Genomic DNA, 12,308 nt, shown 5'->3' with positions numbered 1-12,308 from the left:
CATAGATCATTAACAAGGGAACCTAGGAAAAGATGATTTTCATAAATATCTCTAGGCTACTTTTTTGTTCAACAATGGAAAACATATTCTGATATAGTATATTAATAGAATAGTATATAAATGCATATTACATAAGAGAAATATGTATATATGCATACACATGTATATTTGATATATATCAAAGAAAAGTAATATAAAACATCTGGTTCTAAGCATTATAGAAATACCAAAAAGAAGATTACTTTAGTAATGACTATAAAGTAAATGAAATCAAGGGGTGAAAAAATATTAAAATAAATAATGTGTTTTCACTCCACGAGTATTAAAAATCAAGTTACAGTTGTTCAGGAAGATTGAAATAGTCATTGATCCACAAAACACTGCATCATGGATGAGATAACCATGTAAATCTTCAAACAAGGCCTAGAAATTTGTCTATACTTGTTATGGGTGATTTAAGATGATTTTTCCTCTCTCTCTCCTTCTCTCTCTCTCTCTCTCTCTCTCTCTCCCTCTCTTATATTAGTTTTATAATTTTTAAATTATTAGAAAAAGCCGTGGCATTATCAAGTTTGCGATCTTTGTCAAATTAAGCAAAGTTTATTAAATTTAAATTTTTTTTAAATTCTAGTACCTTAAAAAACTTTAAACATAAATTCTTTAAACTTAATCTCCTAGTAACTTCAATAAAAGAATTAGACAAAACTGAAACCTATAAATAATACTATTATTGTGTCTTGAAAGTTTTTTTAAACTTATAAATTGAGAGCTTAAATAAGAAAAATATAAACAAACACTGGGGTTCATAAAAGTTGTTCTGATCATATAAAAATTTCTCTGAAGTTGGAAAACTAGTTTCTAATAACTGCTTGAGTGATTATGTAGAAATACAGCGTAAATTGCACCTGGGCTTTCATTGATATGCAATTAAATTTTAGAGGTTTTTTTTTCTGAATTTTAAAAACAAGTTTTGTTTTTCAAACAATCTTCTCCCTTTCATATATCTAAGAGATCAGAAATAAATGAACGTATCATATCACCTAAAGGTTAAGTGTTCCAAAATCAGGCTTTCACTCTGATTAAGATAGGAAGTCAATGGGAGGTTTGAATAGATTTAGTACTGAGGCTGAAAATGATCTCAGGCTACAAACAAGCAGACAGTGAAAGGCCAAACAAAATCATCTAGATGGTGGGCGATCATGGTGAATTGAAGACAGGGAGAAGTGCTTGTAACATGCCAGCAGCTCATGATGTCCTTCAGTGGTGCACCTCAGGGCACATGTGTAAATGCTTCTACTTTGGCCCTAGCATGTGAGGGAGAAAGAACCCTAGGCTTTAAAAAGAAACTGATTGAACAAATGGAGACAGAATGGAAAGTAGCATTCGATATGTTAAAACAAGTATGCATCTTGCTTATGTAATTTTACAGTTTTTGTGAGTGACACTGGAGGTGGAGCAATGGCATCTTCTTGTGATGGAGGAGGCTTGGAGGCAAATACCGTCAGCTTCTTTTTGTTTGGTCTAGGTTGTGGGGAGAATGAAGTAGAGAAGTGGTTGAGATTTAGCCTTTTTACACACCCGCCATGATGCGTAGGTGTAGCTACTTCTATCTGATCAATAACAGATATGTGCTATTTGAATTAGGAACTTGAAAGCACCAAAGGATGGATGGTATTAAAGTCACGATGTTCAGTGCCACCATCTACAGATGATAGAAATACATGACCAGGGGATGTACAAAAAAAAAAAAAAAGACAAATACATGACTAAATAAAAGGACAAAGACAATTCAGAGTATGAACACTGACTTCAGATAGAACTATTGAAGGGAACTTGAGATGAAGATAGAATTGGAAAACTCAGTAGGTGGAGAAGAAAACAGGCAGAAAGCTTACTAGTAGGGGGATCGAGGAGAAGATAGAGCACCTGTGATTGAAGATAGTGTAGAGTAGCTAAATATTTAAGCAAATAATATTTTAAAAATTGAAAAAAGAACCAGCACATAAAAGAAATGTACTGTAATTATGGTACATTGATAAAAAAATCATAAAAGAGATCATAGACACACTCCGATCATAATATCCTTGCCAGCTATACATCTGATAGAAGATTAATATACAGAATATAGAAAAAACTCAAAAAAAAAAGGATCAAGACTCAGAACAAAAGACTCAGTTTAAAAATGGACTATGAATTTATGTCCAACTGTAACTCCAAGGAACCATGACAATGGCCAAAAGGGCAAGATATTCTAAAATGCTCAGATCTATGACTGGCATAAAATACAGAGGTGGGATTTGAATCAATAAACTAGAGGAGGAAATTCATGCCTGACCCTATAGTTGAGCCAATTTCCTGTGCCTGGTGAGGCTTTTGAACTTAGAGGAGAAACCTACTACTTCCAGTTTCCCAAACCAGTGTAACCCCGACTGAATTCTAAATATTTATTCTTATAGCCTCAAAGAAGTGCAGTTCCCACTTCTCATCAAAGAAGCTTCTTTTTGCATTAGATAGAAACTATTACAGAAATCAAGAAATAATCAAAATTCAAGGAACATCTGGCTATACAGTGCTCAGCCATAATTGATAAATTTGTAATACAGCACCTACACATAAGGCTCAGAGAGCAGGTTGGAAAAGAGGAGATGGAAAGGTTTTAAACAAACAAACAAACAGAGAGGATCAGGTTGGCTACTATGGGATCGTGCCTTCTATTTGTGACAGGAAATACAAGTCCATGAAATCTCAAGAGTATTATTCCATAAACGAGATCTGACCAGTGATATCACAAGCTGACATGCGAAGGAGGATCAGAAAAATTTTGCAAGGTCCTACATCTAGGTGAAAAGCTACAGGCAACTGATGATGGCAGAGAATGGAAAATCAGTCTTCACTAGGACATGTCCCCTAGTGGATTTTCAAATCGCATGTGGTCTGTCATAAGCATACACACATATAAGCAACATTAAACGTACTAATAAGCTGTATTTGTATGTACGTATATAGGTGAGTGTAAATGTGATTTTGTGTGTATATATAATAACAACCAAAGAGGTTGTGAATTGTTGAGGAAGTGGGTGTACAGAAGAGTTGGAAGGAAGAAGGAAGGCATGATAATGATGCAGCAATGGTACTCATGTATGATTCTCAATATAATTAAAACTCATCTTAAACAAAACGCAATGGAATTAAATAGCCTCCCTGTGGATTCATTTGTCCTGTGAGACTTTGGACAGTGGAATTTCTAGTGTCAACAATATTGTGCTTAGATATTTAAAAAGAAATAAGTATAAAATTTACATTTTTTTGTTTGTTTATTTTGTTTTTTGTTTTTACAACCTTTTCTCCACATTTTCCAAAATGTTTCCTGAGCTTTAAGTGTAGGTGTTGTGTTGTTTTTACATGCACTGTCAAATTGTGTCTTTAGCAGTGTGATATTCAGTCAAATGCTGTTGAAAAAGCTTATTAAGTGTAGTAATTTTATCACACTTTCCCATATGATGGACCACTAGCCTTGTGTATTTTCGTTGGTTTCAAAGAGGTATTACTACCCTTAATCTTCATTACCACAGTAGAGTCAAACACCTTTTCCACAGATTTCTGATTGTCTGTTTCTTTTCAAATTGAAAATTAAGCTCAAACTGGAAAAATGATCAATATATTCAAGGAAATGTGATGACATCATACTTTTCTTCTTTTCTACTTAATTTCCAATATTAATTTCTATCATCTATCATCACAAGGTCAGGCTAATACATAGCAAATGATACATCTTTTCATTCTGTTTTTGGCTTGATTCCTTGTCCTAGAACAGTTCTGAGTATTTCAGTGTCTATAAAGTAACTTAGTATATAGATTGAAATTCTATGGATTGTGTGATCTGTACTTCCAAACAATACTGCTTAGGACACAGTTCAATACAGTTGATTAATACTCTTCTAATTTTAACCTTATTGAGAAGATTCATTTTATATAAGCCCTAATGGACATATGATATTTTTGTCTACTCAGAGAAAACAGGAATATAAAGTATTTTTCTATTTGTTTATCAATTTCAATAATTATTCAAGAACAATAAGAGAATTAAATAAAGACAGTATTTTCCTCTTACAGGACTCATGAATTAAAAAAATAAAAATGTAACAAGATAATTATTAAACAGAATGAGGTAGAGTTATGATAAGAAAATAAACAGATTTAAATGATAAATCTTGGAAAAATACAGAAAATTAAATATTTCATATGCCTCTTAAAAACCAGCTAAAGAATTTTAACAATTTTCACTGGGGCCTAGGCCAGAGCAATTTAATCATTGCTTGAGGGGAAATCTTAGCTAACAGAAATGACTGTGCTAGCTAGTTTTGTGTCAACTTGACACAAGTTAGAGTCATTAGAAAGGAGAAAAGCTCAATAGAGAAAATACATCCATAAGATCAGGCTGTGGGCCAGCCTGTAGGGTATTTTCCTAATTAGCAACTGATGGGAAATGATCCAGCTCTTTGTAGGTGATGGGTTCTCTAAGAAAGAAGGCTGAGCAAGCCATTAAGAATGAACAAACAAACAGCACCCATCCAAAAATCCTTGCATCTCCTGCTTGTAGGTTCTGACTCTATCTGAGTTACTGTCCTGATTCCTTCACTGATGAACTAAGACGTGGAAGTGTAAGACAAATAAATTCTTTCCCCACCAACAAACGTTTGTTCATGGTGTTTCCTAACAGCAATAATAATCCTAACTAGGAAAATGGCAATATCAATATCCAGGATATTAAGAAGAATACAGGGATATTCATATATTTTACACTATGATTTCTTCAGTCTTCTAATTTTGTTACCAGGTAGTCAGACTATTAATAGTGGACTGTGGGTATATTAGAGAAATTCATGACTCAGAGAGCAAATAATTAATTAAAAATATAATGATAAAAGAGGGAAGAAAGGAGATAAAATATTAGAGTCAAAAGGGGATAGAATTGAAATCCTATATGCCAAGATAAATAAGGAAATTTTAGACACAAATAGATTGAATATTACATACAACCCTTTTGTCTCCCAGAGTGTCATTTAGGGTTTGAGTACAAAAGCAAAATGACTGTGCATCAAAGATACAGGATGTCTAATTTGGATGTGATTTTATATAACTCGCAGTCTATGAGTAGTTCAGCTATCTGTATGTTGTATTGGTGTCTGAAATCAGAACTAGACGAAAGATAGATGGTAGAGGGAGCAAGGCAATCACAGCTCACAAGGGATGAGAGGAAATTCATGACCGTAAATTCTAATTGCCTTACTCCTGTGACCTTCAGTCGCCATGCTCAGTAGCAGTGGTAATTCTCAGCATAAGCTGCTGTTCCTCTTCATGAGCTAAATATGCACTTTACTCAGAAGTGGGAGAAGACAATGGAAAATCTGGCAGAGCTGTCCTTTTTCAGGCATAGCTGCTGTCCCTAACCAAGCATAGATGCCAGGAGATCACTAATAACATGTGTGAACAACTATATTGGTCCCTTCAAAGGCCAAACAGTCCACTCCCCTGTCTCCTGATTTACAGATAGGTCAATAGCTTCCTCACTTCCACTACGCCCAAACTATGTAACAGAAAGAATTTTAAGAATCTATTTCAACCTGGTGATAGTAACAAAACTGAAAATCAATGTCCTGCTTTCCAGTGAGCATAAACATTTACAAATTTTAGTTATTCTTTATATTCACTTGAAAATTCTCTGTCATTCTGTTCCAATGTGTCAAATGGTCATATATATACCCTAGGTAGAGGCTTGCCCCAGATCCTTCTATCCATAAGTACACATGTGTATTTCATTTGGATGTTTTACTATATCTCTCTTTTTTTGAAAGCTTTGTTTATTTTGTGTATGAGATTTTTGTCTATGTGTATTGTAGGTGCACCACTGGCATACCTAGAATCCTTGGAGGTCAAAGGGAGGTGTCAGTCACCCTCCAATTAGCATGCCTAATGGGATAGTTGTGGGACATCACATGGTTACTGAGAACAAAACTCGAGTCCTCTGTAAGAGGAACAGGTGATCTTAACCACTAATCCATTCCTCCAGATCCAGAGAGTTTCTTTTGCCAAGAAGGAAAATGTTCAAAACAGCTTATATTTTTTTCTGTGTTTATCTGCAATTAGCCACTTACTTAGTCTAACTTCCATTGCAAATAATATTTCAAAACTAAAACACTTAGCAAAGGCTTTCCTGCATGGAATTTCCATAACCTTGAACTTTTTGAAGAGAAGGAACCACAGATCAACAAATGCCCACAAGCTGCATGCACTATTTCAAAATAAGATTTTAGAACATGGGGTTTGTAATCTTTGTTTTTAGTGTTCACAGCTCTTTCTTTCATGTTAAAATGTTGACCCTTGAGCAGAACAATATAATTTTACTTCTCTGCTGTATTCAGTTGCAAGTTTAACTAAAATATCAAAATTACAACTTATGATAGAAAGATTGAGAGAATTTTTGGGTATTTGCTCACTCTACTTGTCTTTGAACTATGTCTACTAAAGACAGGGTCAGGGTTGTGTCTCAAAAACATTGAAAACAATTGCTTACTCATGATGATGATGTGATGCAGATCAATTCATTTCACTATGATTCCAAATATTAGTGACCATTATTTTCTTTCTATATTTTTAATTATAAAAGGAAGACCATTACTTTAAAACTGCATAAGTACACACTATGAAATAACAACCTAAAACAAGACAAAACAAAACCAAAAAAGGCAAAAGTAAAAACAAAAAAAAATTATTGCTCTAGGTCTGTTCAGTTCTCTTATGTTCTCTTCCTCTATTCATTTTAATTTCTACCACATACACATTCATAGTTATAGGAAGAGATCTGTAGCTTTAAATAAAGGTACAATAAACAAAGTTTTTTTAAATATGGGAGGCATAGGTATTTTATCTCTGCTTTTAATACTCTCTTAGTATAATATTTCCTATGCACCTTCACTCTTAACATCAGTCAGTTAGCAATATACGCTTAGATGGAAGCTGATTGCTCTCTGTTTTCATTCACTTGCTACTCCTGAGGTAAGGATGAACACGAATATGTGAAAAATATCAGTGGTGCGGGAGAATTGTCTGTATTCTGTCAATCATGTCATAAATAAACTCCGATTGGCCAGGCAGGAAAAATATAGGTGGAAAAACCAGACAGGAAGTAGAAATGATGTAATTAGAACAGGAGAATTCTGGGAAGGAGGAAGTTGATTCCTCAATATGTTGAGCATCTAATTGTTCCTGTACCAATAGTTCTAAAGCCTGCAATTTATCTTCAGCTAAAGACCATTGTTTAACCCATATTGGGTTTTCAGATAGCTATTTTAAAGGTAGGGCTATTGGTACCTCTAAAGGTTTGTTAGTTGGTTTATGATCTTGTACAGCCTGAATGACTGATGACCTTTGTGCATAGTACTTTATTACATCCTTCCCAGAATTATGAGTTCCTGAGACTGCAGGAATGTTAATCTGGGTATTCCATTGTTGTAACAGGCCTGCCCCCCCTCCCCCGCCATGTTACACAGTGTAATTCACCACTGCTTCCCAATACCAGCAAATTGTGATGCAAATGTTTAAGTCTAGTAGACACACTTACTAGCTCTACACCTATTTCAAAATAAGGACTTTGCATATTTCAAATAAAGGCATAAACAAGGTTGTTAGTTCCTTTACCTATGTCATGAGCACTAGGGATTATATTATGCTTTAAAAACTAAGGATGTAAAAATACAAGACTTTCACAAATAGAAAAATATGTATCTTTCCATTACAGGAGAAAAGCAGGTTTTGCCTTACTATTATAGGTTACAGGTCGTCGTCTGGGGAATTTCAAGGCAGAATACAACTACTGGCACTTAGAAAAATTATACTCCAAAGTATCATATTTTGGGATTGTTATTCATGCTATTCTTTCTCCTGCTGTGTTTTGCCCCATAAAGGATACTTTACAAACTAGAATCCCTCTCTCTAGGGTGGACCATTTATACTAGAAACTCCACTAAAATAGCTTCCTCCCTCCCAAAGAATCCCATTAATATTATAATATCCCTGCTTATGTGCATGAACACTGGTTATAAACAATTCACCTTATCTGATGATAAGTCATAAGACTTTTATTAGAGAAAGCATTCATCATCTCAGGGGAAAGAATGATGACACCAGTGAGCCAGACAAAAATAAAGCAGTTCTATCCTGTAGCCTTTCCCAGTCTTTTCCAGTTGGCTTTGTGCCATTCCTTCGAAACACCTTTTGAGAAGGTTGTCCTTTTGCCATCAAACCCAAGCATAAGATTTAGTTTTCATGATTCTTTGGGTCATCAGATTTAAATGTTCCTGGGTCATACCAATTTTTGTTTAAGTAAATTTCTTCTGTTTATGCTGATACTACCTTTAATTTTAGAAATGTCAACTATAACCATCACGTTGGGAAATAGGGTATTATAACTTTCTTTCCATACCTGTGTTGCACATAGAATGGAGTATCTTTTGACTCATATGTATAATAAGGGATGATAAAAAGTATTTGTAGATTTATAGATTATTGTATGTTTGTTCACAAGCTAGCATGAAACAAAGTTAATTTCCTCAAGAAAAGAAGATCTAAAATACCATTCCAACGAAACCGAAATTAAGTTGGTCTCAGAAAGACAAAGGTCATTATTGCTCTCAATTGTGGCCCTTTGACCTTATAGAAATATAAAATCACACAGTTACCTATAACATGAAAGGAGACGCCTAACCAAAGGAACAAGAGGATTGAAAAGAAGAGAAAAGAGAGAGGGTGGTTGATATGAATATGTATGTTCACAGTGTTTCATATGCTTGCAATATACTTGTCTTATTTAACATGTCTAATAAATTATTTTTAAAATTCATTCATTTTAAATGGCTTCTTTAGTTAGATTTTACAAGTTAAACAAACTTGTAAATAGTTTATAATAGGGAATAGTGACACACAGTGGGTGGATCTTCCATTCTTAATTAATGAAATCCAGACAATTCTTAATTAATGAAATCCAGACAATCTCCCAGCAGCATGAATATGTCCAGAGACAAATATTCAGTGTTATTCCAGATTCTGTGAAATTGACAGTACTAACCATAACACTGCTTTAGTATGAATAAACAAATTAACAAACAACTTCAGTTTAAGAGATAGAAAACTTATTGAACAATGTGTCAGGAAACAGAGATGTGAATAAAAACATTAAGATGAACAAAAATATATATTATTGAGATTTTGTGGTCTAATCACAAAGATGGTTTTAAAATTATTTTTATAATGTGAATCCTACCACCGTTAATATAATTATACACCTAACCAAGCTAACCATAAGAGGCCATAAATTAATAAAATTAAAAATTTAAATATATAATAATAATACAACAGCTATAATAAATACAGAGGTTTTAATGGTATAATTTTAAAGTCTACATTCCAACAGAATGAAAAATGTAAAAGAAATGAATATATTTATAGGAAATTATGACCTATAAAAGTCAAGTTAAGATGACATAAACAACCTAAAGATATCTACAGGTATCAATGAGCTTGAAGAAATAGAGACTACCAACTAAAAACAATATGGGATAGAATGGATTTACAGATGAATTTTACCACATTTTAAAGATGAACTAACATTAATGTTCTTCAAATTAGTCTATAGAATAGAAACCAAAATATTACCGCAAAGCATTTATAACATCAATATAACCTTGGCAATAAGTACATAAACACACTAAAAAGTAAAACAAAGAATATTATGATGCATATAGATACTAAAATGTTCAACTTCCTGCATACCAATGCAGGAATGTATTTAAAAGATCATATGCCATGATAAAGCAGCCTTATTTTCAGGCATACAGGGTGTTCTAACATACACAATGCAATACACAGTACAGCACATAAATATACTCAAAGAAATAAATCACATGATCATTTAAATAAGAGAAAAATTGGTCTTTGATAAAGCTCCACACCCCTTCAAGAATAAAAAGTTTGAAGGAACAAAATCAAGGCAATAAAAGCTATATAAAGTGATAAACCTATGACTAGCATCATGTGAAATATGGAAAATCTGAAAACATTTCTTGTAAAATCAAGAATAAGACATGGATATCCCTGCTTCCACTCTTACTGAATTTAACTATATTTTCAGGCTAACCTGAGAATTAGGGCAAGAAACAAGAGAAAAAATTGAAGAGATATAAATAGCAAACAAGGAAGCAGAATTATTTCTGCTTGCAGAGGCTACGGTCTTATAAGACCATCAAAACACCTTAAAATCTCTTAGCTCTAATTAACATCTTCAACAAAGTGGTAAGCTACAAAGTCAGCATAAAAATCAACAGCTTCTCGTGTACCAATAATGGACATGTTAATAAATAATTTAAAAAAATTTACAGTAGTCTGAAAATATTGTAAGGATAAATCTAAAAATGGAATTAAAAGCTCTATCATGCAAATTTGAAAACACTAAAATATAGAAAAATAAAACAAAAAATGGTAAGATCTCCCATGGTCATGAATCGGTAGAATTATTTTTGTAAATTATGTCTATATATCAAAAAAATTCTATAGACTTAACAAAATCCCTTAAAAATTCTTAGGAAAATGTTCACATAAATAGGTATTTCCACCATAAAATTCATCTAGGGGGCACAAATGACTTCAACAGTCAACATATTCTGAACAAAAACTAGGACACTAGAAGTATCAAAATGTCTGGTTTCTTATTTGTGACAAAGACATAACAAAATCAAAATGGCATAGCACCCATATGGATAACTAGAGAAATGGCTGATTGGGTACAGTCCTTATTCTTCATACTTGAAGACCTGAATTGGAATACCACAATCAAAAAAAAAAAAAAAGGATTCCTGTGTTTTAAAACCCAGTCCAGGGGAAAAGCGATGACAGATAAAATCCTAGAAGTGTATTAGTCAGCCAACATAGACAAATAAATGTTCTCCAAATCTAAGAGGAGACTTTGCCTCACAAATAAGGCAGAATGTAATTAAAGTAGTTTGAAACCAACCTCTGGAATTCACACAGATGTGTTCTTGTGCATACATCTACACAAACACATGCACACACACTGCCTCTACATACACACACAAAAAATGCAGTAACAAAACCTATTACTTTGCATATTATATGTCAAAAATAAATATAAAATTTAGTAAAAATAAAGCATAAAACAAAAGCATTAATAGAGAACCTAAAACTTTGAAACCACTAGAATAAAATACATTAACATGCAAAACTAGACATAAAAAGACATGCAGCACCTCAAGATAATAACAAGAATTGATAAATGAGATTTCATGAAATTAAAAAAAAATATTTTGCACAAAGGAAACAGTGAATGAAATGACAGCAAAGAAAATGGAAGAAAATTTATTTACCTATACATTTAATTAGTAGCTACAATACAAAAAGAAGCATAAAATGGCCATCAAACTCCATCAATAAATGAGCAGATGAAATTAGTCCCCAAATATAAATGGACAAAATATATATGTGATGATTGTTTCAAAATTCTAAGCTATCAAAGAAATTCAAATGTATTTAATTAAAAACTATTCTGACATTTCAGCTCACCCAAATATGGTAGCTATCATGAAAATTACAAAAAAAAAACAGAGATGGAAAAAATGAAGAATTCCTCATAACTGCTATGGGAGTATAGTAGTACACAGTTTAGTAGTATACATTAAATCATATAATGCAGCAACACAGAAATCAATATGGAGGCTCTTCAAGGGTCCTAGAAGATTAATGGAGAAGATGTGTGTTTTTTATATCACACACAACAAAACATAAAATTTTCAAAAATTGATTTTAACATAAAGTAAACAACATAGAAGGAAATGGCAACAATGAGTAGTGACATGGATCAGTGGGCAAGATCACTGGCTGCCATGACAAGAACTATGTTCCTTCTCTAGGACATATTTCATGGAGAGAAAAAAACTCATACAAGGTGTCCTCTGACTTCTATATTGCATGATATGGCATACATTGTGTGTACTCTTACAAACACACACACACACAAAAATAAAATGTAAAAAGTATAATGTGTTGGAAGAGACTGTTCTTTCTTTTCCGAGGCATCCGTCCCAGGACAATCACATAGAAACTATATTAATTACAATACAACTTGGCTAATCATTTAAACATATTGATAGATCTTATATCTTAAATTAACCCATTTCCATTATTTTATATTTTACTACAAGGCTCTTAGTTTACCAGTAAGGTTCCCAGGCATCTGTCTC

General features: G+C 33.1%; 1 protein-coding gene across 1 annotated transcript in view; it reads right to left on the bottom strand.

Annotated features, from left to right (window-relative positions):
- The window catches only part of LOC121449229 (triadin-like), a 113,615-nt gene that overhangs the window by 48,371 nt on the left and 52,936 nt on the right, over positions 1 to 12,308 (bottom strand). The window lies entirely within an intron of this gene.

The sequence above is a fragment of the Microtus oregoni genome, unplaced genomic scaffold (genome assembly GCF_018167655.1).
Source record: "Microtus oregoni isolate MIOR12 unplaced genomic scaffold, Mior012 000006F_ref0000085, whole genome shotgun sequence".
In the NCBI taxonomy this organism is placed as follows: Eukaryota; Metazoa; Chordata; class Mammalia; order Rodentia; family Cricetidae; genus Microtus; species Microtus oregoni.
The sequence above is the reverse complement of the archived record's forward strand: the minus strand, read 5'-3'. Positions and strand labels throughout refer to the sequence as shown.